Raw genomic sequence first — 21688 nt, forward strand, 5'->3', positions numbered from 1 at the left:
CTTTAAAAACAAAATACATAACAAAACTCCTAAATGTTGTTGTCTTCAGATGATCCTCTTACATCCAAATGTGTATCAAACATACTTGTTTCATCATTTGCCTGAAATAATAAAATGAAAACATTTAGTTAGAACCATAGTTATTAAAACCGTATCGTACCGACCGGTTGAACCGGAAAACCGGTGAACCGGGCCCCTAACCGGTACGGTACAGGTGTTGAACCGGCCAAGTATCAAAACCGGTCAAAAACTGGTCAAAACCGGTGAACCGGTCGGTATTTTACTAAACCGGCCGGTTCATACACATATTTTTTTTTTAGAAAAAAAACTTAAAAACTTAAAAATCCATTACAAGGTGACCCACCTTTCCAACCATTTTTCAACCCTTCAAGGCACATACTTCCAAGACATGCTTAAATTACACATTTTGGTTCCTAATGTGACATTTGTGTAATCTTGGAGTACTGTCTGAAGATAGGATTTAGTAGAAAAGTATAATATTCATAGGAGACAACTTTGACTCATTGATGTTAAATGTTAAAACTCCAAATTTATTTGTTTTGTAGAGTGAGTTGTGAACTTATGTGATACTTTTGGATTGATATATGTTTTTTAATTTAGACTTTGAATTTGTTAAAGACTTAAAGTTGTTTATTTATGTGAATTTTGAGTACATTATAAATATTGATTATAAATTTGAGCTACCTATTTGGAATTTTTTTTGTTATAGGTTTATATATATATATAAATATAAGTAGGTATGTCTGGTTTAACCGGCATGCGGTTTAATTACTGAACCACTGGTTGAACCACTGTACCAGTATACCAGTACCCTGACCGGTTTGATAACCGGTACGGTTTTAACAACACTGGTTAGAACAATAAAAAAAACATTAATAATTACCACATCATTATATACACTTCATATAACAATTAAAAGAGGTATTAGTGCCTGAGATTGCGGATAACAGTTCCTAGAGTTAGTAAACTACGATTTATGTGGCAACCCTCTTTCAACCTCATACCGGCTGAATTGGTTTGGGATATACGCTCACTTCCTGCAAGATCAACAAAATTCTACACCAAAAAAATCATCAATTGAAAATGATCAAATTAGTCATACCACTGAAGCAGCAAGAGAGCTAGACTTGTCATTTCCATGGAATTCAAGTGTAGAACTTTCAATTGTCTGAAGAAGCACATTGTTTAGGATATGTAATGGAAATTGTATATTCTGTTCACAGTGTTCATAGTCCTCTAACAAAAATAGTAACATATAAAAATAGTAACAAAAATAGTAAAATATGTGCTGATTTGATTATATTTAAGTACCTTTTCTATGTAGTTAAAAATGTCTGCTACGACATACTCAGTTATACCACTCATGGTGTATGTCTTTCCACTGCTTGTTTGTCCATACGCAAAAATGCTTGCTGATCAAATAGAAAACCAAAGATCATAGGTAATGGGTCCTCCACATAGTTGTTTGACAATATTTATGCAGAGAGCATCACTGCCATGTACTGGTAAAAAAGACACATTATAACAATCAATTCAGCAGCACATGTATATGAATATGCAATGCAACAGTATCCAATTGCTACATAACCATAACAAGTCTAAACAAAGTGGACACTCCTGAATAATCAAAAGGCATGCATTTGATTTTATAACATATATAAACTGACTAATCCTCAAATTCCAGGTAAAAAGTGCACCACAAAATAGGGGCAATGACAAGTTGTATATAATTCTAGTCAAACTTGTAACATAATGCCTCATTCCTAAGGTTTAGAATTATCCATTCAAAGATGGAAACAAAGAAAATAATATAATATGGCAAACCTTAATTCCAACCAGAAGGCCAAAATCCATGAATCTCATGACCGGTCTTCCAATTATCCAAAAACACAACCTGCTTCACAATCAACAAAGAAACAGCCAACATAATAAGCATAACGACAGTCTGCACAATAACATTGGGACAAAGCTCACTAGGATCTGTTTCTTGTCTGCAATCATTGTCTCCTCACTTATGCATTCAAGCTACAAGTGCCACAGAAGAAAAATGGAATCGAGATAAGATGGAAGAAGCAGTAAGCATCAAGAATTAGAAATAAAGGATGCTAAGCAAACTTGAGAATGTAATAAAAGTAAGAGAAATTATTCTCAGATTATGCTAATTTCAGTATTTTTCAGTCATAAATTATATTTTATGAGAAACACTGACATTTATGCTAACAAGAGTCAAGTAAGAAAATGGCAACAAAGTTTCTTCAAATTGTGAAGAATAATGCACATAGTTTCTTCAAATTCTATTCTACTAATAATAAATTCAACTTCCACTCATTGACATAAAGCTACTCAACTTCCAAAATCAAATATGAATGGTATAATTCTTGGTTCTTCTATACACAGATATTTGTATATCTTTTATTACTCCAAATATTTACCAGGCCTAATTTTTAGTTGATTCTCATTTAAAAACACATAATGGTTGGTACATGCAAGACTTTAATGGCTGGTATATAAGGAATTGACACTATAGCATTTTGTTGTAGCCATTTCTTCACCCTCATTAGTCATGACATGATGATTATAATTGAAAAAAGCACTCAAAATCAAACACAATCAGATTTAATCATGCTCTTGTATAATCAAGTACTAGAACGCAATCTGCATTCTAGATCATCCACTGCATTTTCTGTTTTAGCCACCGTTCTTTGATTATGCACTAAATCATTTCAATTCCTCTAAGGTTGTATACTCACCAATCTGCATTCTCACTTTACCCTACATCTCTAACAGATATAATTCATCCAAAATTCACTTATAATTTTCAAAATATAAGCAAGTGTGACTATATTCAATATTACACATACAATGCACCTGCCAAGCATGTGTGCATTAGATAAGCTATACAAAAGCAACTTCTGCAGCAAGGTTCCACCTCATTATAATATTAATCCAGCAGGGCAATCAGGTCACATATTAAGTATACATTAGAACCTACAATATATTTTCAAACAAAGTACACATGATACCCTACACTACTATTTCCATAATTCAAACATGTTCCTAAAATATATCAAGACCAATTGTTATATATCAAAAGTATTGGATTCTATCCACTCAGAAACCTGCTGTCATATATTGAGAAACCAAATGAAGGGATAAATGCAAATAACCAAAGTGGTATTTCAAGATGCCCAAACACGGTATCTTAACCATTCACATCGCGATGAGTACAAGCAAACCAAGCTTACTTCTGGTCTGACATAGTCACACATGTCTTATGAAGAGCTTATTTGGACTTATGGGAACAACTTACCAAAGTATACTTATGAAAACAGCTCATGGCCTCACAAAGAACTTTTTAGTTTATTTCAGTAAAACTTGTCCAAGGGAAAGAAGAATTTCCCTCACAAAGGAAAGAATATCAAAACCATGATGTATTGAATAAAAGGTGACTTATTTTACCAAGGAAATAATGACAAATCAACTAGAAAAAGTAAATAAAAATCATGAACAATCAATATCATCTATATTCTTAAGCACAAATATGGCATAACAAAATGCATCATGTTGGTTGGGCCATCACTCATTTGACTTATTTTGTAACCTCCACACAAAAAGTGTGTTATCACCAACAACAATAGCGTATGGAAATAAAATGATGGAAGTCAAATACACACATGTAAAGAAATTACATTTGATCTCTAGATCTCCTTCAGAAACCTGTTTTTTTCACAAATCTAAATAATAATTTTAGTTAAATAGTAATTAATGATGAAGATCAATTCAAACCCCTACGATGAAATCACGTAACATTAATCTACTTACGTTTGGAATTGGTGATATGAGCGACGGATTGAACGCCATCGCCGTTGAGAAGGTTGTGGAGGAAGATTGCGTTGTCGCGAGTGAGGTAGAGGTGGCAGGTTTTTCCGATTTTGTCTAAAGCTGGGAGGAATCGCTTTTCCAAGAGATTTACTCCACTGTTAGTGAGAAAAGCTTTGAATTTCAGTGATTGTGAATAATCGCTTAAATTTGATGATTGTGAACAATTGCTTAAATTTAGATCTGTGAGTTACCTGGCCAATGTTGATTTATCCTACGCTGTCTAAAATTGTCGAGTTCAGTAGAGTGTTTAGAGAATGATTTTGAGCATAGAGTTTCCAAGGTAGAGTGTAGAGTGTTTGGAGTAAGGGTTTGGGCGTGAGAGGGAGAACTTGTAATGGAAAGTAATGAATGTGCAGTTTTTTATTTCATTGATAGTGGAGGTTGAAAACTGCCCTATATGTTTAGTTATTCAAACCTCTCATTGATTTATTCGAGAGGTTTGAATAACTTCTACAAAAAAACCTCCACAAAATACAAAATTTGATGTAATGCCTGCAAACAATACTTAAGTTGTTAAGCCTAAAAATGTTAGGTGTGCATAGAATGGTGGGAAATCATGAAGCACTTACGATATCATCTTTCAAAGTTTCCAAATAGGTGAACAAACAAAACATAAGGATGACCTCGTTGTTGTCACTGAGCTAACAAAGTAGTTACAATTTCATTTTTATAGGAGACCATGTGAGCAGTCCCACTAGAAAAACTCTTACGACTCTTTGTGCTAGCAGAGATAAGTCAAAACGAAATCTATTTTTTGTATGGTTTGAACATTTCATGCTCTATTTATAAGCAAATAAGGGAAACACTATAATTCACACTATTGCTTGTTGAAGTTGGGTCATCTAATGAACTTGGCCTAATAAGGCAATACAACAATATATACTAGGTTAATTCCATGTGTGTGGGACTGTAGATGTCCTTGCATATTATTTAGGTTGTAATAGTTGAATATTAATAATATATTAAACTATTATTGTATAATCCAATAATCTTTCACTTGCACGTGAGCTTAATCAAACATGTTTAATTGCACTCAAAGCATCAACGTGTTATCCTTGTAGTGTCATCCTTGTATTTCTAATTTATGATCCTTTATACCCCAAGAAGATTTTAAAGAAATAAACATCTCATATTTACCCTTTCTGAGCATGGTCATGCATTTCAAAGTCTTACTCCATCAAATGACAATAGATATTTAATATTGTTACATAGGAGGGACAAATCTCATTTTTATCACTCATATTCCTTCACACACGATTTGCGCTATACATAATTACCGTCTTTATAATAATCGCGTTACATGTAAAATTTTACAACATTAAAATAGAGAACTACTGATATAGGAATTATAGTGACTTCAGGTCAAATGAATATATACCATTATCACATTGAGAATCGTTTATGATATTCATGTAACCATCCATGCAATGTTCTCATGGAGTCAGTTTAACACATTATTACTCTTAATGTGTACACGTGTGAAGACAACATCTTATGTGGAAAGTCAAATGTTCTAGGCATATCAAAATGAGTCCTTCATTTTAAGAGTAATGACATACGTTGGTTAATGAAAGGACCTAAACTTGACATGCAACACATTTGAGCAATGTTATTAAAATTGAACCGGTTATCAAACCGGTCATGTACTAATATAATGGTTTAGTGGTTCAACAATTAAACAACATGTCGGTTAAACCGGATAGGTACATGCGTAAATTTATAATTCATTCATAATCTTCTAATAATTCTCATAAAGAAACAACTTCAACGAATCTAAACTCTAAATTGTAAATACAAATATCAGCCCATAAGTAATTATCTCAATTAACAAAGGTAAAATACAAACACATAACACAAGTTCTCAATTTAGTCTACAAAAACCTTTCTATTCCACTGAATGGGTGACTACAATAAAATGTTAAGAAAATGTTTGAGCCATTGCATTTTGTCTGAATCAAAGTAAAATAATAAATGAGGTAATACAAAATTCTATAACCATAAGAATTTATTCACAATGAGAAAAGTTTAGTTATGTTGATGCAGGGAAACCATTTTTTCTTTTCTATAGAAAAATAATGTATCATAAAGATAGCACAAATCTGTATATCAGATACCACAAGAAATATGGAGAAAGTAACGCAATAAGAGTGAAACATTCGGCGAATAATCCACCTCTCTATGATTAATGGAGTGCTTGCACTAGAGATCTAGTTGAAATAGAGACATAAGAGAGTTTGTCAATGCAGAAGGGAGAAGAAAAGGAAATGTTGAAACAAGTGAATAGTGAAAGGAGGGTTTCGTCTGGGTATGCTGAAACAGTGTTATTTGGCTACATTCCTAAAAATATATATAGAGAAAACTGTCTCGTTCACACAATTCGAGCGGTTCACCAGTTTTGCATAAAACCGACTGGTTTAGTCCAATTTTAGCTGGTTCTACTGCTCATCTGGTACAACAACTATGTCGTACCAGTTTAAGGTCTGGTTTGCCGGTCAAACCGGCAGATACATCCAATTTTAATAACATTTCATTTGAGCTCATAAATTTATTAAACATGTCACATTTTCAGCTTAAATATCTCATACAATATTTTATTTCTCTAGAGGGAGCTTCCATCGACTCGAACCTACGACATTATAGAGTTATGACCAAAGATTTCATTGAGTTGCTACAACTAAGGCAATCCTCAAAAAATTTGTGTGCATGAGTTTAATCGACGAGAAATTGGCAATCTCTATATAACCCAAAAAATATTAAATATATATTAAATTAGTCTTTTCAATTATTTTTATGAATAATATTTTAGACATTTTGAAAGTTTATCTTTTTATAGATCAAATTGACGTTTACAACAATTTATAAAGACCAAAGTGAAGATACATTCCAGTAATAATAACTTCATATTATAAGAATTAAAAATTTAAAATATTGAATACCACTGAAGTAAGAAATGTCAAAATTAAGTTAGAAATTAAATATATATTTTTGGACAAAAATGGGTAAAGGACTGTTGCCTTAGTAAAGAGGTTCCGGGAATTGGAGGCGGCTGGTTAATCAGGTTGCTCAAGACTCAAGAGTGTGGGGTTTAGCCGAACTTCGTTTTTCCTACTTCCTAGAACACGCTTTGTCTGAATACTGATTCTGAATTGCACCACACCAACAACACTTTCTTCGCAATACTTTACCCATTCTTTTCTTTCCTCTTCAACCTCTAATTTCACCGCATGATTTCTACTTTATAGGTTTCATTTTATTCACGGTTTGCTGTATTCCTTGAATCTGGGTTGGAACCATTTCTCAATTCTTTTATTATGACTATGCTTGCCTCGTATCGTTCACATTGAGTTGGTCAAAGCCTAAATCGTTTTTTGTATAACTAAGGAATTTTGAGACTGTCCTGTTACTCCCACTAATTGAACTTTTAAAAAGTTGTTTTTGCTTTAAAATCATTTTTCACATGCTCAACCAAAAGGCCTAACAGTATAGGGTCTGCTAGATCCTCAAGTAGATCAAAATGTATTCGATTCCCGGGAGCGACATGGTTGTTGGAGTGAATGGATAACCAGCCACCTGAAGGAGATTAGATACCATTAGTTATACTAAAAATACCGATTAAAACCCTAATAACTATACAAAATATGGTTATTTTTCATGGCCGAACATTTAGATTGAAAATTCATTTTCTGCTAACAATTAAGAGATAAATCCACTGTTTTTTTAGTTCAGCTCAGGTTTCGTGGTTTCTCATTATCTCATCTCATGTAATATAAAAAACCTGTGCTCTCAGATTTCACAGTATTTTATTTTGCATTCACTGCTTCTTCTTCTAACCCCGTTCTTTGATATTTAAGTTTTAACTTGACACTTATTATTAATAAATCATTGTTTCATTCACTTTTCCCAAATTCAAATAGTATAACACCTTTATAATCTTAATAACTTTAGGTATCATTTGACCGTAGAATAGAATATATATGTTATTTTTTTGACATGTCTACCAAATGCTATCTTATTGTTTTTGTGATAAATTCAGAAGCCGATATATTATCACACCTAAAATGCTTGCTTTCTTATATGTGGTTGGTTAGGTTGCATCTTGTATGTTTGGATGATATATTTACGATATTTTCTCAACATCAATAGATTTTTCATTGGAGGTGTATCTTAACTTCTTTGTGCTCTTGGTTTCGGAAATATTATTTTTGACTGAACCTGCATCAAACTTTTATTTTACTATCGAAACACCATTTGGATGTTGTTTATATGACTATTACTATGTGCTGTTATTTTGAACTATCTGCTTTGGAAGTCAAGCCCCTAATCCGACAGTATGAAAAATCTTTCATTTGGATGTGGAATGCACTATTGATTGTTCCAGTTGATACAATATTTCTTCTGAAGAGTAGTCTTTTAGTATTTCTTTGTTTAGATAGAGTATGGACAATTAACCGCTGAGTGTTTCTTCGTTTTGTTTTTTACAACTAAATTATTTTTGCAAGATGATGTTTTTGTGGAGGGAATACCATAAGATGATGGACTGAGAGGTTGGCTTACCTTCTCTCAGTTCTGTGATTTGGGTCAATTGACACCTGAGTTTTGATGCACTATGTTCTGAATACACAGAAAATTTCTCTTTTTTTGTGGACTACTTTAACAAACAGGTGTGTCGACCTTCTTTATATTTGTTGACCTGTTGTTTTCCTCATTATTTATTGTTTGATGTGTGTTGAAGATGGTTTTTTTGGGTGAATGTTCATGTACTAGGTAGTAGATAGGGCCTTCATTTTTTTGTTATCTTATCTGTTTGCTTTCTCGGGTGTTGATTTTATATTTTTTTCATTTTCATTTGGTTGAGGTTAATGGTGGTTGGTAACTTGGAGAGGTTATCTTTTTCTGATCTTATTATTAATGGCAATGGTAGATGAAGAACTAAGGAGTTAAGTTAGATGTTCTGGACTGACTATGTAACTATTGTTATGCAATGTCTGTAGTCTTTTTGAGATCTTATTACTAATTCTTCTTATTCCGTTTCAGTGTTGGAGACTTTAGCTTATAGAAATTGAAGTTTGTTTAATATCAATTTTAAGCAGAAGTCAAAATACAAGTTTTTCCTGGTCAAGGTGAAAATGCTTTGTCAGTTATTGATCCAAGGCCAATGGAATGGTCTACTGTTCCATATACCGGTCCTCATGCTCCTGGGCCAAATAGAAAGCAGCGAACATCAAGTTTGGAATCACCAATCATGTTGCTGGCAGGTCACCAAAGTGAAGTTCAATCCAGCAGGATCAGTCATTGCATCTGGATCTCATGACAGAGAAATTTTTCTCTGGAATGTGCATGGGGACTGTAAGAACTACATGGTTCTAAAGGGACACAAGAATGCAGTTTTAGATCTTCACTGGACTACAGATAGTCTCTGCCAGCCCTGATAAAACTCTGTGGGATATGCGCCCATATGCACCTCAAAATTGCTGTGTGAAGGTGTTGGAAGGGCACCAACACAACTTCGAAAAGAACTTACTGAAGTGTAATTGGTCGCCTGATGGAAGCAAGGTCACAGCTGGTAGTTCAGATCGAATGGTTTACATATGGGACACCACTACTCGGCGCATCTTGTACAATCTTCCTGGGCACAATGGATCTGTTAATGAGTGTGTGTTTCATCCCAACGAACCCATTGTCGGATCTTGCAGTAGTGATAACGACTACCGTGTGATAGAGTTTACATATGACGCATATCGATTAGAAACCCGCCAAAAATGAAATGATGTTTGTGCTTCTGACAACGACTACCGTGTGATAGAGTTTACATTTGCTTAGTTCTTTCTGTTGTTTACTGGTGGATCAATTCAGTGACTACATAATATTCTGTTAACATTTTTGTCTCATTATTTTGTTACTATTGATGTAATATGGGATCTGACATTGGTGAAATTTTTTCCACCTTACCATACTGATTCGCTGGCCTGCTTGGTTTGATCTCTTAATAGAGGTTGACACAGTACTCCTCTTTGGAAGCTTTTGTATTTAGTTTTTAAAATGTCCTCTTTTATGGATAAAAACCTGGTCCTACTCTTCTTATGTTTGTACAAAACAGGAACATTATTAGAAAAAAATCTGAGTGCTAGGGACTTAAAGTGCAAAGTTATAACTTTTAATTAAGAGATTAATGATTGTGATCATAATTAGTTCATATTTCTATGTACAAGCATATCATTATGATGATAATCATTTCTATTTAAATTAAGGGTAATAAGTGTGACATTTAAACCGTAATTGCAGCCAATTCATTAGAGAAATCAATAATGAAAAAGTTAAAGTTTACTCTTCTCTTTATTGACATTGGAAAAAAAATATGTGACAATCAAATCTTAATTTTATTAGGTGGCACTGATTATATAAATCAAATAATGTCATAATTTATTATAAATTATATTCATTAATAATCATAAAAACAAATGGCAAAACGTATTTGTTATTATTACACAACTACTATTGTGCAATCTTAAGTAGCACTATATGTGGTATGGTACCATTAGTTGCACAAAGAAAATGATACCCATAGATAATTAAGTAAGAGTAAGATATAGATAATAAAGTAAGAGTAAGATATGAATAGGGGATGATAAAAAAACTCACATTGTGGGTAGTTGCTAAATATCTGCAACGGATACATATAAAAAAACTAATGGATAAGAGCAGATATTATGATAGCCGTTTTATGAGTATCTACATATTTATAAATTTATTTTTTAATTGAATATTTTATATATATTATACTTTTTAATATTTTATTATTATATATTATCTATTTTATTATTATTTTATAATGAGTTTAGTGATTAAAAATAATAATATATTTAACTTGTAGACAAATTTTATTATTCGTATAATAATTATTTTTATATATTAATTATTACAAAATATATAATATATATAAGAGAGATTTGTTTACATTCAATTTAAGTTATACTAGTTACACTCAATTTCAGCCATTAATTTTCTTACATCCAACAAACCAGTTGAATGAAACTTAAAAATTATTTAATATTTCTCTTTTTCTCACTCATCACTTATTGACACAGCCATTTGGTCCGTCGGATGTAAGAAAATGAATGGATCCGTTTACACCCAATTTAAGTTATACTAGTTAAACTCAATCTCAGCCATTCATTTTCTTACATCCAACGGACCAAATAGGTGAAACTTAAAAGTTATTTAAGATTTCTTTTTTATCTCTCTCATCACTTATTGACTCAGCCATTTGGTTTGTTGGATGTAAGAAAATGAATGATTGAGATTGATAACTTGCGTATAAACATATATCTCCTCATATATATATATATATATATATATATAAATTTAAACTTAAACATTCGATGGGTACCCACATATACCTGTTACCCGTAAATGTTACGGATATGGGTACAAGAAATCACTACATGTGTCTATTCCACCTCGTTGCTATTATCATATTCTAATCATTTATAATCTAGTTTACCCATGAGATAAAACATATACTAAGTGGACATGATAGGATAGAACAACATAATAAGTCTATCATATCTTGTTGGCTCACCAAAAATTGGCAACGAGGTAGGACAAATGATGATTATGTCATGTCTATCTAATCTTGTCCATTAAACTAGCACATGAAGGTTAACTATTATTGGGAGGTTATGGCTAAAAGGATTTGTGGGAATAACTTTGCTAAAAACACCCAATTTTGATCAGGGTAAAAATCTCTTCAATAAAAATAATGAGTTAATAAAGGATGAGTAGAAATTTAAAGAGTGAGGTAATTGAGCTTGTTTGTGGCCCATTCAGCAACCCTAATTCACCTTCCCTTTATAATCCTAATTTTAGCACCAATGTGATACACTTAGATTTTTCTTTTTAAAAAGAGGCAACCCTAAATCTAAGAAGAGAGAAGGAGTAGAATGGAGGCATTCATCAACCGAGAAAGAAAAATTAGGGTGTAACAATATAATATTGGTTTTCTCATCTTCTCTCTATTAGCAAACTAACAACAAGAGGTTCTTATTTTATTATTTCTTTTCTGCTCACTTTGTCATTGTGATATTTCTGCTCAAATTCATTTGTATTAATTATATTGAGTAACCAAATATTTGGTTTCCTAAGTTGCTCAAACCGAATAATGGAAGGGGAACGGAACACGCCCATGGAATATGGGCGTTAGTTCCCGACATCGACTGCCAGTAGTGCAGATTCATGCCTCCTAGACGAGTTGTTGTCGCGGTGTTGTAGTGATCCATCAGCCATATGGGTTGTCTCCTTTGGCAACCCTAACTCTAAATACTCAAATCAATTTTAACCCTAATCTCAAAATCAATTTTAACCATAATCTCAAAATCAATTTTAACCCTAGTTCCCAAATCATTTTAACTTAAACCCCCAAATTAATTTCATCCTAAATCCCAAAATCAATTTCACCTTAAACCCCAAAATCAATTTCACCCTAAATCCCTAAATCAATTTTATCTCCAACCCTAAATTTTATTTTCTATTATCTTTTCTTATATTCTTTTTTATTATTTTTCTTTCTCTTTTTCTTTATTTTATTTGTTTTGCTGTTTTGGTTTACTTGTTCTTTATGTTATTATTATTTTCAATATTTGCTTTGTTTTTTATATAGAAGTGTATAAAAAATGGTGGACATGATGAAAAAATATGATTTAAAAAATGCAATGTAAAGTACACTATATGTTGAGTCATTTGACGCGTTACTTTATGTTGTCTAAAATAAGGTGAAATAACCTCACTATAGGCCTTGTGCCTTGTCGTGCTACCTTATCTTCTTAAGTATTTTTAAATAATTTGTGATAATTTTTAAAGCAATATAAAATACACTATTGTTTTAGTGCTCTAACGCGTTATCTTATGTTGTCTAAAATGAGGTGAGATAGCCTCACTATATGCCTTGTGCCTTGTCGCGTTACCTTTTCTGGTTGTATAAATTTTCAATAATTTTAAAAGTGACGTAAAGTAGTTCCGCTATAGGTTGAGTACCTTATCGCGTTACTTTATGTCATCTAAAGCAAGGTGAGGTAGCCCTACTATAGGCTCTGTGCCTTATCATGCTACTTTTGTCTTGTTAAATTTTCAAATAATTTTAAATGTGATGTAAAATAGTTCCACTATAGGCTGAGTGTCTTGTCGCACTACTTTATGTTGTAAAAGGCAAGGTGAAATGCCTCCACTATAGGACTAGTACCTTGTTGTGCCATCTTTCCCTATTAATTTTATATGAATAAAAAATAAAATAGTAATATATTGACTAATCAACTATTTTCTAAGAACTATGTAACATTGATTTCTATATTGCAGCTAGAGATACATAGAAGCAACACTATCATGTCAGACACAAAAAATAAAAAAATAATCTATTTTTGGTCTTTCTTTTTATGTAAGTGAGGATAAAATCAATGTTTTGAATGAATATCCACATAACTGATCTAAATACCATTTTTATAACGGGCGACATGATCAATCTTGATTTTTCTCTTTGAGGAGATCAATCTTTATTTTTAAATTGGTTTTTCATGTTTTACCCCTAAAAAACATCGATGATAACTTTATTGCATTTATTTTCGTCAAACCTATAAAAGTGGGGTATCGACATTTGGGATTAATTTTTAAAAGATAATAGTCTCCTTCCCAAATTCATTAACAAGTTAAAGTAATGTTAATATTCAATTATTTAGATTTAGATTAATACACTTCAAAGTTTCTTAATAAGTTTAGCATATTCCCCAATTCTGATGGGAACGTGAAACCTAGGAAAATTTTATTCCCATGTTTGGATGTTTTATTTGCTTGATATAAAATGAGATATAGTTGATTTTCCAAAAAAAAAATAGCCTTAATTAAAAAAGTAAGATGTCACAACTAGAAGGTGTGAGAGTCATTTTATACTAAAAATATAACATTCTTATGAGAACTCGTCATTCTCATCCATCCTTGGAAAATTGGAATGTCATACCCTTGTCACGTAATGTCATCCAAAATTAGAGCGGGAAAAAGCATGCTCTTTTGAAAAGGGCATGAAATACCAAGCTCCACCCATCCTAAATATAGGAAGGTTGGCCTTGTGGGTCGCTCACATAAACTATAATGCTAGAGACACGATCATTTCATTCCTACCCAAGTACACCCCACCAAATCTCATTGTATGCCTTCAGTAGCACAACCATTGTGAACTCAAATTCCCCTTGTCGCCACACTTAATACCAAGGTCGTCGCCATGAAAGCCTACCAGCATGCAAAGCACCATCACCGTATGACTACTTTGTTCCACTGCCACAAAAATCACTCCTCATTCGTTTTAGATGAGAGATTCAGAGTCAACCACCATCTAACCAGAAGTTGACTCTTGAAACTAACCACTTCACGACAACCCTTAGACACCATTTTGCTCCTCTACTTCACAATTGATGTCTGAACTGTTATTGCACTAAGCGTGCCTTCATAGTTTCCTACCAACAGGTTGCAACTGAATTAGGCCTCCCTCAAAGCAAGCAACATTTGTGTTTGGTCGTCCTCTCTTGATTTGTTTGATGCATCATGTGGGACTCAACATTTCAAATATCCGATGGGCAACCAACCTTGCTTGCCGAAAATGCTTATGGGCAAAATAAATATGATGGGCACTTATTATTGGTTTACTTGTTCTTTATATTATTATTATTTTCAATATTTGCTTTTTTTTTATATAAAAGTGTATAAAAAATGGTGTACATGATGAAAAAATATGATTTAAAAAATGCAATGTAAAGTACACTATATGTTGAGTCCTTTGACGCGCTACTTTATATTGTCTAAAATAAAGTGAAGTAACTCCACTATATGTCTTGTGCATTGTCGTGTTACCTGATCTTCTTAAGTATTTTTAAATAATTTGTGATAATTTTTAAAGCAGTATAAAATACACTATTGGTCGAGTGCTCTAACGCTTTATCTTGTGTTGTCTAAAATGAGGTGAAGTAACCTCACTATAGGTCTTGTGCTTTGTCGTGTTACATTTTCTTGTTAAATAAATTTTCAAATAATTTTAAAAGTGACGTAAAGTAGTTCCGCTATAGGTTGAGTACCTTGTCGCATTACATTATGTCGTCTAAAGCAAGGTGAGGTAGTCCTACCATAGGCTTCGTGCCTTATAGTGCTACTTTTGTCTTGTTAAATTTTCAAATAATTTTAAAAGTGATGTAAAGTAGTTCCACTATAAGATGAGTGTCTTATCCCACTACTTCAAAAATTTAAAGAGTGAGGCAATTGAGCTTGTTTGTCGCCCATTCAGCAACCCTAATTTACCATCACTTTATAATCCTAATTTCAATACCACTGTGACACTTACAATTTTTTTTATTAAAAAGATGCAACCCCAAATCTAAGAAGATAGAAGGAGTAGAGTGGAGACGCTCATCATCCAAGAAAGAAAAGGGAGGGTGTAACAATTGTGAAGATGATCTTTGCTCCTGACCTTAACATGATTTTGATGAAGACATCAACATCACCAAAAGGAAGATAAGGAAGAATACTTATGAAGACAAAGCTTCAAGACAAATTAGTCTAAGTCTAAATAGGTACTTCTATCCTATACTCTCGAATATACAATAGTAGTAATGCTCAAACTATTTTTTAAGAAAATTGAAACACTACAAGTATAAACAAAACAATTTTCAAAAATAGTACGTAACAGATTACTGTATCTAAATAACAGGTTACATAAGTGAGAAAACCAATTACCCAACAAATATTGTGCAGGGTAATCGATTACCCAAATGTTGTAATCAATTACTCTAATTAAAATATAATTGCTAGTTGAACAGCGTGTTTGAGTAATCGATTACTCAAGGCTGTAATCGATTACTAAGAGTTGTTGTACCACTTTTCAGATTTCAAAATGAATGGTTTTCATCCTAAACAAAATGGTTTCATTCCAAACAATTCCTACCATTTCAAAGAGGTGTTATGGCTGGTTGGAAAGCCTATTTAAAGACATTGAAACTAATCAAATCATAACTCTTACACAATCTTCTCACAAACTTTCAAACATAATTCTGAAAATTCTCTGAAATATTTTTCTGCACTTTTGCAACTTGTTCTTAAACTTTCAAAGTGAACTTTCCGAGTTGCTTGAAGTAAAGTGTTTCAAATTTTTACAAAACTATAAGAGATTTATTACTTAGTATACAAAGAGTTATCTGATTGCAAGTGATATTACATTTAATACTTGTAAAGGTAATCCTGCCATTGTTGTAAATTCTTCATTGGCATTTCAGAAATCTTTCTTTCACAAGGGTGTGATAAGAAAAGGGATAGAGTCACTAGGGTGTGATAAGAAAGGGGATAGAGTCACTTGGAAAGGGTGTTTTCCAAGAGTGACATAAGTATTAGTGAGTGTGTAAGATACATAGAGGTCTCGAGGTGAGATATTGTAATTACAACTCATAATATTTAGTGAAGAAATCTCTTGCACTACAAGAGTACTGGACGTAGTCTTCGGTGGACAAGAAGGTGAACCAGTATAAAGTTTCGGTGTACTCTCTTCTCCTTTATCTCTTGATTTTTACTTGTTAATTTTTTGCATAATTTCTCCGCTGCACTTAACTATTGATTTTGCAGAAAAAGTGGACATAATTTTAAGTCAATTAATTCACCCCCTCTTAGTTACAATCTTAGTTTTACAATTGGCACAAGAGCTATTTTTGAGTAAGATATTCTCAAATTGATCCTATATTGAAGATGGCTTCAAGATCATTCATAGGAGAAAGTTCCAGCATCAACCGCCCTCCAAGCTTTGTTGGAGAGTGCTATGACTTTTGGAAAATCAGAATGAGAATCTTCATAGAATCTCAAGACTTGGACATATGGAATGCAATTGAAGAAGGACCATATGAACCCTTCACCATAGTCAACAGTTTAAGGAAAGTAAAGCCCAAATCTTCATAAAATGATGAAGATAAAAAGAAGGTGCAATATAATCTCAAAGGAAAGAACATCCTCACTTCGGTACTTGGCATTGACGAGTTCTTTTGAGTATCAAACTACAAATCTGCCAAAGAAATGTGGGATACTCTTTCCCAAGAATATGAAATGTTTCGTATGAAACCTGGAGAGAAAATTCTAGATCTACAAAAGAGATTTACTCATCTCACAAATCACTTTATTGCACTTGGTAAGGTACTATCAAATAGTGACTTGAACTTGAAGGTTCTAAGATCACTCACCAGAACGTGACAACCAAAGGTAACAACCATTTCTAAAAAGAAAAGTTTATCAAAAATATCATTGGCTACTTTGTTTGGTAAATTGCAGGAACATAAATTAGAACTCAGCCAACTTGACAAACATGAAAAGCAAGAGAAGAAAAAGAAGAATATCTCTCTCAAGGTAAAAGTAGACAAATATGAATCATCAGAAGATGAATCTGAGAAGGAAGAGATGGAAGATATGAGTCTTCTTGTAAAGAAGTTCAGCAAGTTCCTTAAAAGGAGCAAAGGTACTAAAACTGGACAAATGAGGAAATTCATCAAGAATAATGATGCCTCCACTTCAAATAAAAAATTCACATGCTTTGAATGTGGCAAGCTTGGCCATATGAAGATAGATTGTCCAAACCTGAAAAAGAATTATTTCAAAGGGAAGAATGAAATGAGGACTGGACGAAGAGCCTATATTGCTTGGGAAGACAATGATATCAGTCCGCCTCTAAACAAGAAAATAAAGAACAAACACATCTCTCTTTAATGGCATCTCATCATTCTGATGATGAAGAGGTAAACGACACTAAACTACACTCTTCTGAATTACAAACTGCATTTAATGACTTGCATGATGAATATGTCAAACTCACAAAAATGTTTCTAAAAGAAAAAACTGAGTTAGATGTATTTAGAAACAAACCCTCATCATCTTCATGTCAAAACTGCATTGCTAAGAGGATAAATAATATATATTGGTAAGAGGATAAATAATATATATATGATTGACATAGACTCCTCTTTACCAATAACATGTTTTGTTGCTAATGATAATCATGATGCATGTCTTTGGCATAGGAGAATTGCTCACTCATAAAGAAATATTTAGTTGTTGGTTTACCCAAAATGAAGTTTGTTAAAGACAAACTATGTAGTGCTTGTCAAATGGGTAAACAAACAAAGACTTCTTTTAAACCTAAGCACATGATTTCTTCTGATAGATCATTGCAGTTACTACACATTGACTTATTTGACCCGTCAAGGACAACAAGTTATGGTGATAACTACTATGCTCTTGTTATAGTAGATGATTTTTTGAGATATACTTGGACTCTATTCTTAGTTAATAAGAATGAGGCATTCAAAGCCTCTAGCATTTATGCTAAAATAGTTGAAAATGCAAAATCACTAAAAATCACTGCTATAAGAAGTAATTATGGGGGAGAATTTCAAAACTCTTCGTTTGAAGAATTCTGTGATGATCTTGGCATCAATCACAATTTTTATGCTCCTAGAACACCAAAATAAAATGGTGTTGTAGAGAGAAAGAATCGATTTTTAGTAGAACTGGCTCGTACAATGTTGAATGAAACTAACCTCCCAAATATTTCTGGGCTGATGCAGTAAGTACTGCATGTTATGTTTTAAACCGGGTTCTTATAAGATCAATTCTTAAGAAAACCCCATATGAACTCTTTAAAGATAGAAAATCAAACATTTCTCATTTGCATATATTTGATTGTAAATGCTTTGTTTTACATAATGGTAAAGATAACTGAGGCAAGTTTGATGCAAAAGTTGATGAAGCCATCTTCTTAGGCTACACTCTTACAAGTAAAGCTTATAGAATTTTTAATAAAAGAAGTCTAGCCATGGAAGAATCCGTTCATGTATCTTTTGATGAAACCAATCCTGTAATAAAGGATGAGGTAACTCTTGATAAAGATGACTTACCAAGTTCCCCTTCTAATGAAAAGTCTATCATTGATTCTACAAATAAATCTGAGCATTTGAAAAGAGATGATAATTTATCCTCTCAAGAAGAGTATATTCACTCTGATTTACCAAAAGAATGGAGAACCCATCGAGATCATCCTATTGACAACAACATTGGTGATATTAGCAAGGGTATTACTACCTGTTTAATGCTAGAAGATGTACGTCTTAACATGGCCTTTGTCTCTCAAATAGAACCCTCCAAGATTGATGATGCAATCGAGGATGAACACTAGATTCTTGCAATGCAAGAAGAATTAAACCAGTTTGAGAGAAATGAAGTTTGGGAACTTGTTCCTAGACATAAAATAGGCATGTCATATGAACTCGTTGGGTATTTCGTAATAAATCTGATGAAAATGATATTATTGTTAAAAATAAAGCTAGACTGGTAGCCCAAGGATACAAGCAGGAAGAAGGTATAGACTTTGATGAAACCTTCGCTCTAGTTGCTAGACTTGAAGCTATTAGGCTATTACTTGCATATGTCTGCTCTTTAAACTTTCAACTATATCAAATGGACGTAAAGAGTGCTTTTCTCAATGAATATATTCAAGAAGAAGTGTTTGTAGAACAACCTCCTGGTTTTCAAGATTACAAACATCCTTCTCATGTTTACAAATTAAAGAAAGCTCTCTATGGCTTGAAGCAAGCTCCACGTGCATGGTACGATCGTCTAACAAATTTTATACTTGAAAAAGGATTTACCAAAGGAAAGATCGACACTACACTCTTTATAAAGAAAATAAATCATCATACTCTTCTTGTTCAAATTTATGTAGATGATATTATTTTTGGTTCTACTAATAAGATTTTGTGTAGTGATTTTGGAAAAATGATGCAACGAGAGTTTGAAATATTCATGATGGGGAAGTTGAATTACTTCCTTGGATTATAAATAAAACAACTTGATAATTAATTTTTGTAAGTCAGTGCAAGTATTGTAGAGATTTGTTGAAAATGTTTGATATGGATGACTACAAGTCAATATCTACTCCTATGGGATATGGTACTTACATTGATACAGATGAAGCCGAAAAATGCATTGAAATATCGAAGTATCGAGGTATATATATGATTTTCTGCATTTTTCAAACTCATCTTCTTCTTCCTTCTCTCTCACTTGTGTAACAACACCCCATCAAAACTCTAAAATCTTCATTTTTCATACGTTTTGAGTGATTTTAGTGTCCATTCATATCACATTTTAAATTCTAAACACTTCTATACCATCATTTTTGTGATTAGTGGACCAAATCAAAAAACCCCAAATCTCCCAAACCCAAAAACCTAAAACCTTCAAAAACCCAATCCATGACATATTCTTCAAGAACAAAGATGCAACACACTAACATGACTCAAAAGAAGCAAATGACTTCATCCTTGGAGTCTAACCCTCTCAATTTAGCAAGACTTCTCGTAAATGATGAACAACGCAAAGTCTTCGAATAGCACTTTCATGGACGAACCATATTTACTCCAAAATACGGTAATATCGAGAACTTTGACTTTGAAGATTTTCTTTTCCCTTATCTTTTACGACAATAAAACCTTTTCGATTTTTGCTGTGAATCAAATGATATTATCCTGAACTTGTTAGAGTATTTTACTACAACTTGAACTTCCGAAAAAGCCGTCTTACTTCCTATGTGAAAGGAAAAGACATTGTTTTGGATTTGAAAACTTGTAGTTCATTGTGCTGTAACATACCCACTCAAGATAGTACAACGGGTTTCGACCTTGTTTGTGAATGGATAACTACGATCGAAAGGATTTTTACTATTCTCTATGTAGAAATTCAAAAGGGAAAATAGAATTGTGTAAGCAACATGGCTTTGGTGAGACTGTTAAGAATACATATATCCTATCTATTGGACATCTTAAACTTGAGGACCGTTTGCTTCATTATTTTCTGAGCTACGTCATTTTGCCTAAATTTTCAAACCATTCTAAAATAAATGACATAGAACTTCAATTGATGTATGCTATGAAGTATAACATCAAAATCAATTGAGCTTAGATGATAATGAGACAAATGTGGAATGTTCGAGGAACTCAAAGCCCCTTGCCCTAGGCATTCTTCATAACCATAATTCTTGACCATTTCAGTGTTTCTACTGCTAGTGAAACCAAGGTCTCTCTAAATATTCGTGAAAGCCATATTAATGTGGATGTGATCCACATAACGGGCTTCTCTTTCAATGCTAATGACCGCACCTATAAGCATAAAACTGATAGACCAACTGCTCCTGGTGATCAATCAGAACCCACCCCTCCTAACCCTCCTGAACCTCAACCTTTTGAGTTTCACGCTCAATCTTCCTCATCTGCTGCCATACCTTCAAATCAGATGATTATGGATGAGTTGTTTTCTCTTCGATGCTACATCACTAACCGAATGGATGTTCTTGATGCTCAGAATCAATAAATCCAATTTGAACTTCATCGTCTCTCTTCTAAGATGAGTAACATGGACATTGATGAAGACAACTCTAAGCCTGAGTCTTAGACTATCTTTATTGTTAGGATTTTATGGTTGTAATATTTTCATGGCTTTGGACAATTTGCTTTTATTTTGTTGTTGTTATGGTTTGAACACTGTCTAAACATTTTTTAACTTTCTGCTATGCGATATCACTTTTATGAATACTTTTATGCTTGTCATATACATATTGTATACTGTATATATATATTGTGCTGGAAACTCTTGACTTTTCTACTTTTTGATGAATTCAAAAGGGGGAGAAAAGTTGGAAGAATTGTATTTTCTGTCAAATTTCTTTCAA

General features: G+C 32.9%; 1 long non-coding RNA gene and 1 pseudogene across 2 annotated transcripts; one reads left to right on the forward strand and one right to left on the reverse strand.

Annotated features, from left to right (window-relative positions):
- Positions 1643 to 4564, reverse strand: LOC109330752. 2 transcript variants are annotated; one of them, XR_002105705.1, is made up of 3 exons: positions 4095 to 4564; positions 3844 to 3998; positions 1643 to 2046 (listed from the first exon to the last, which is right to left on the reverse strand). It is a non-coding gene; the product is annotated as an uncharacterized LOC109330752 (long non-coding RNA). The 2 variants fall into 2 exon arrangements; XR_002105706.1 differs by having other exon boundaries at positions 1643 to 1915; positions 4095 to 4561.
- Positions 8990 to 9861, forward strand: LOC109331016 (annotated as a pseudogene).

The sequence above is a fragment of the Lupinus angustifolius genome, chromosome LG17, assembly GCF_001865875.1.
Source record: "Lupinus angustifolius cultivar Tanjil chromosome LG17, LupAngTanjil_v1.0, whole genome shotgun sequence".
NCBI lineage: Eukaryota > Viridiplantae > Streptophyta > Magnoliopsida > Fabales > Fabaceae > Lupinus > Lupinus angustifolius.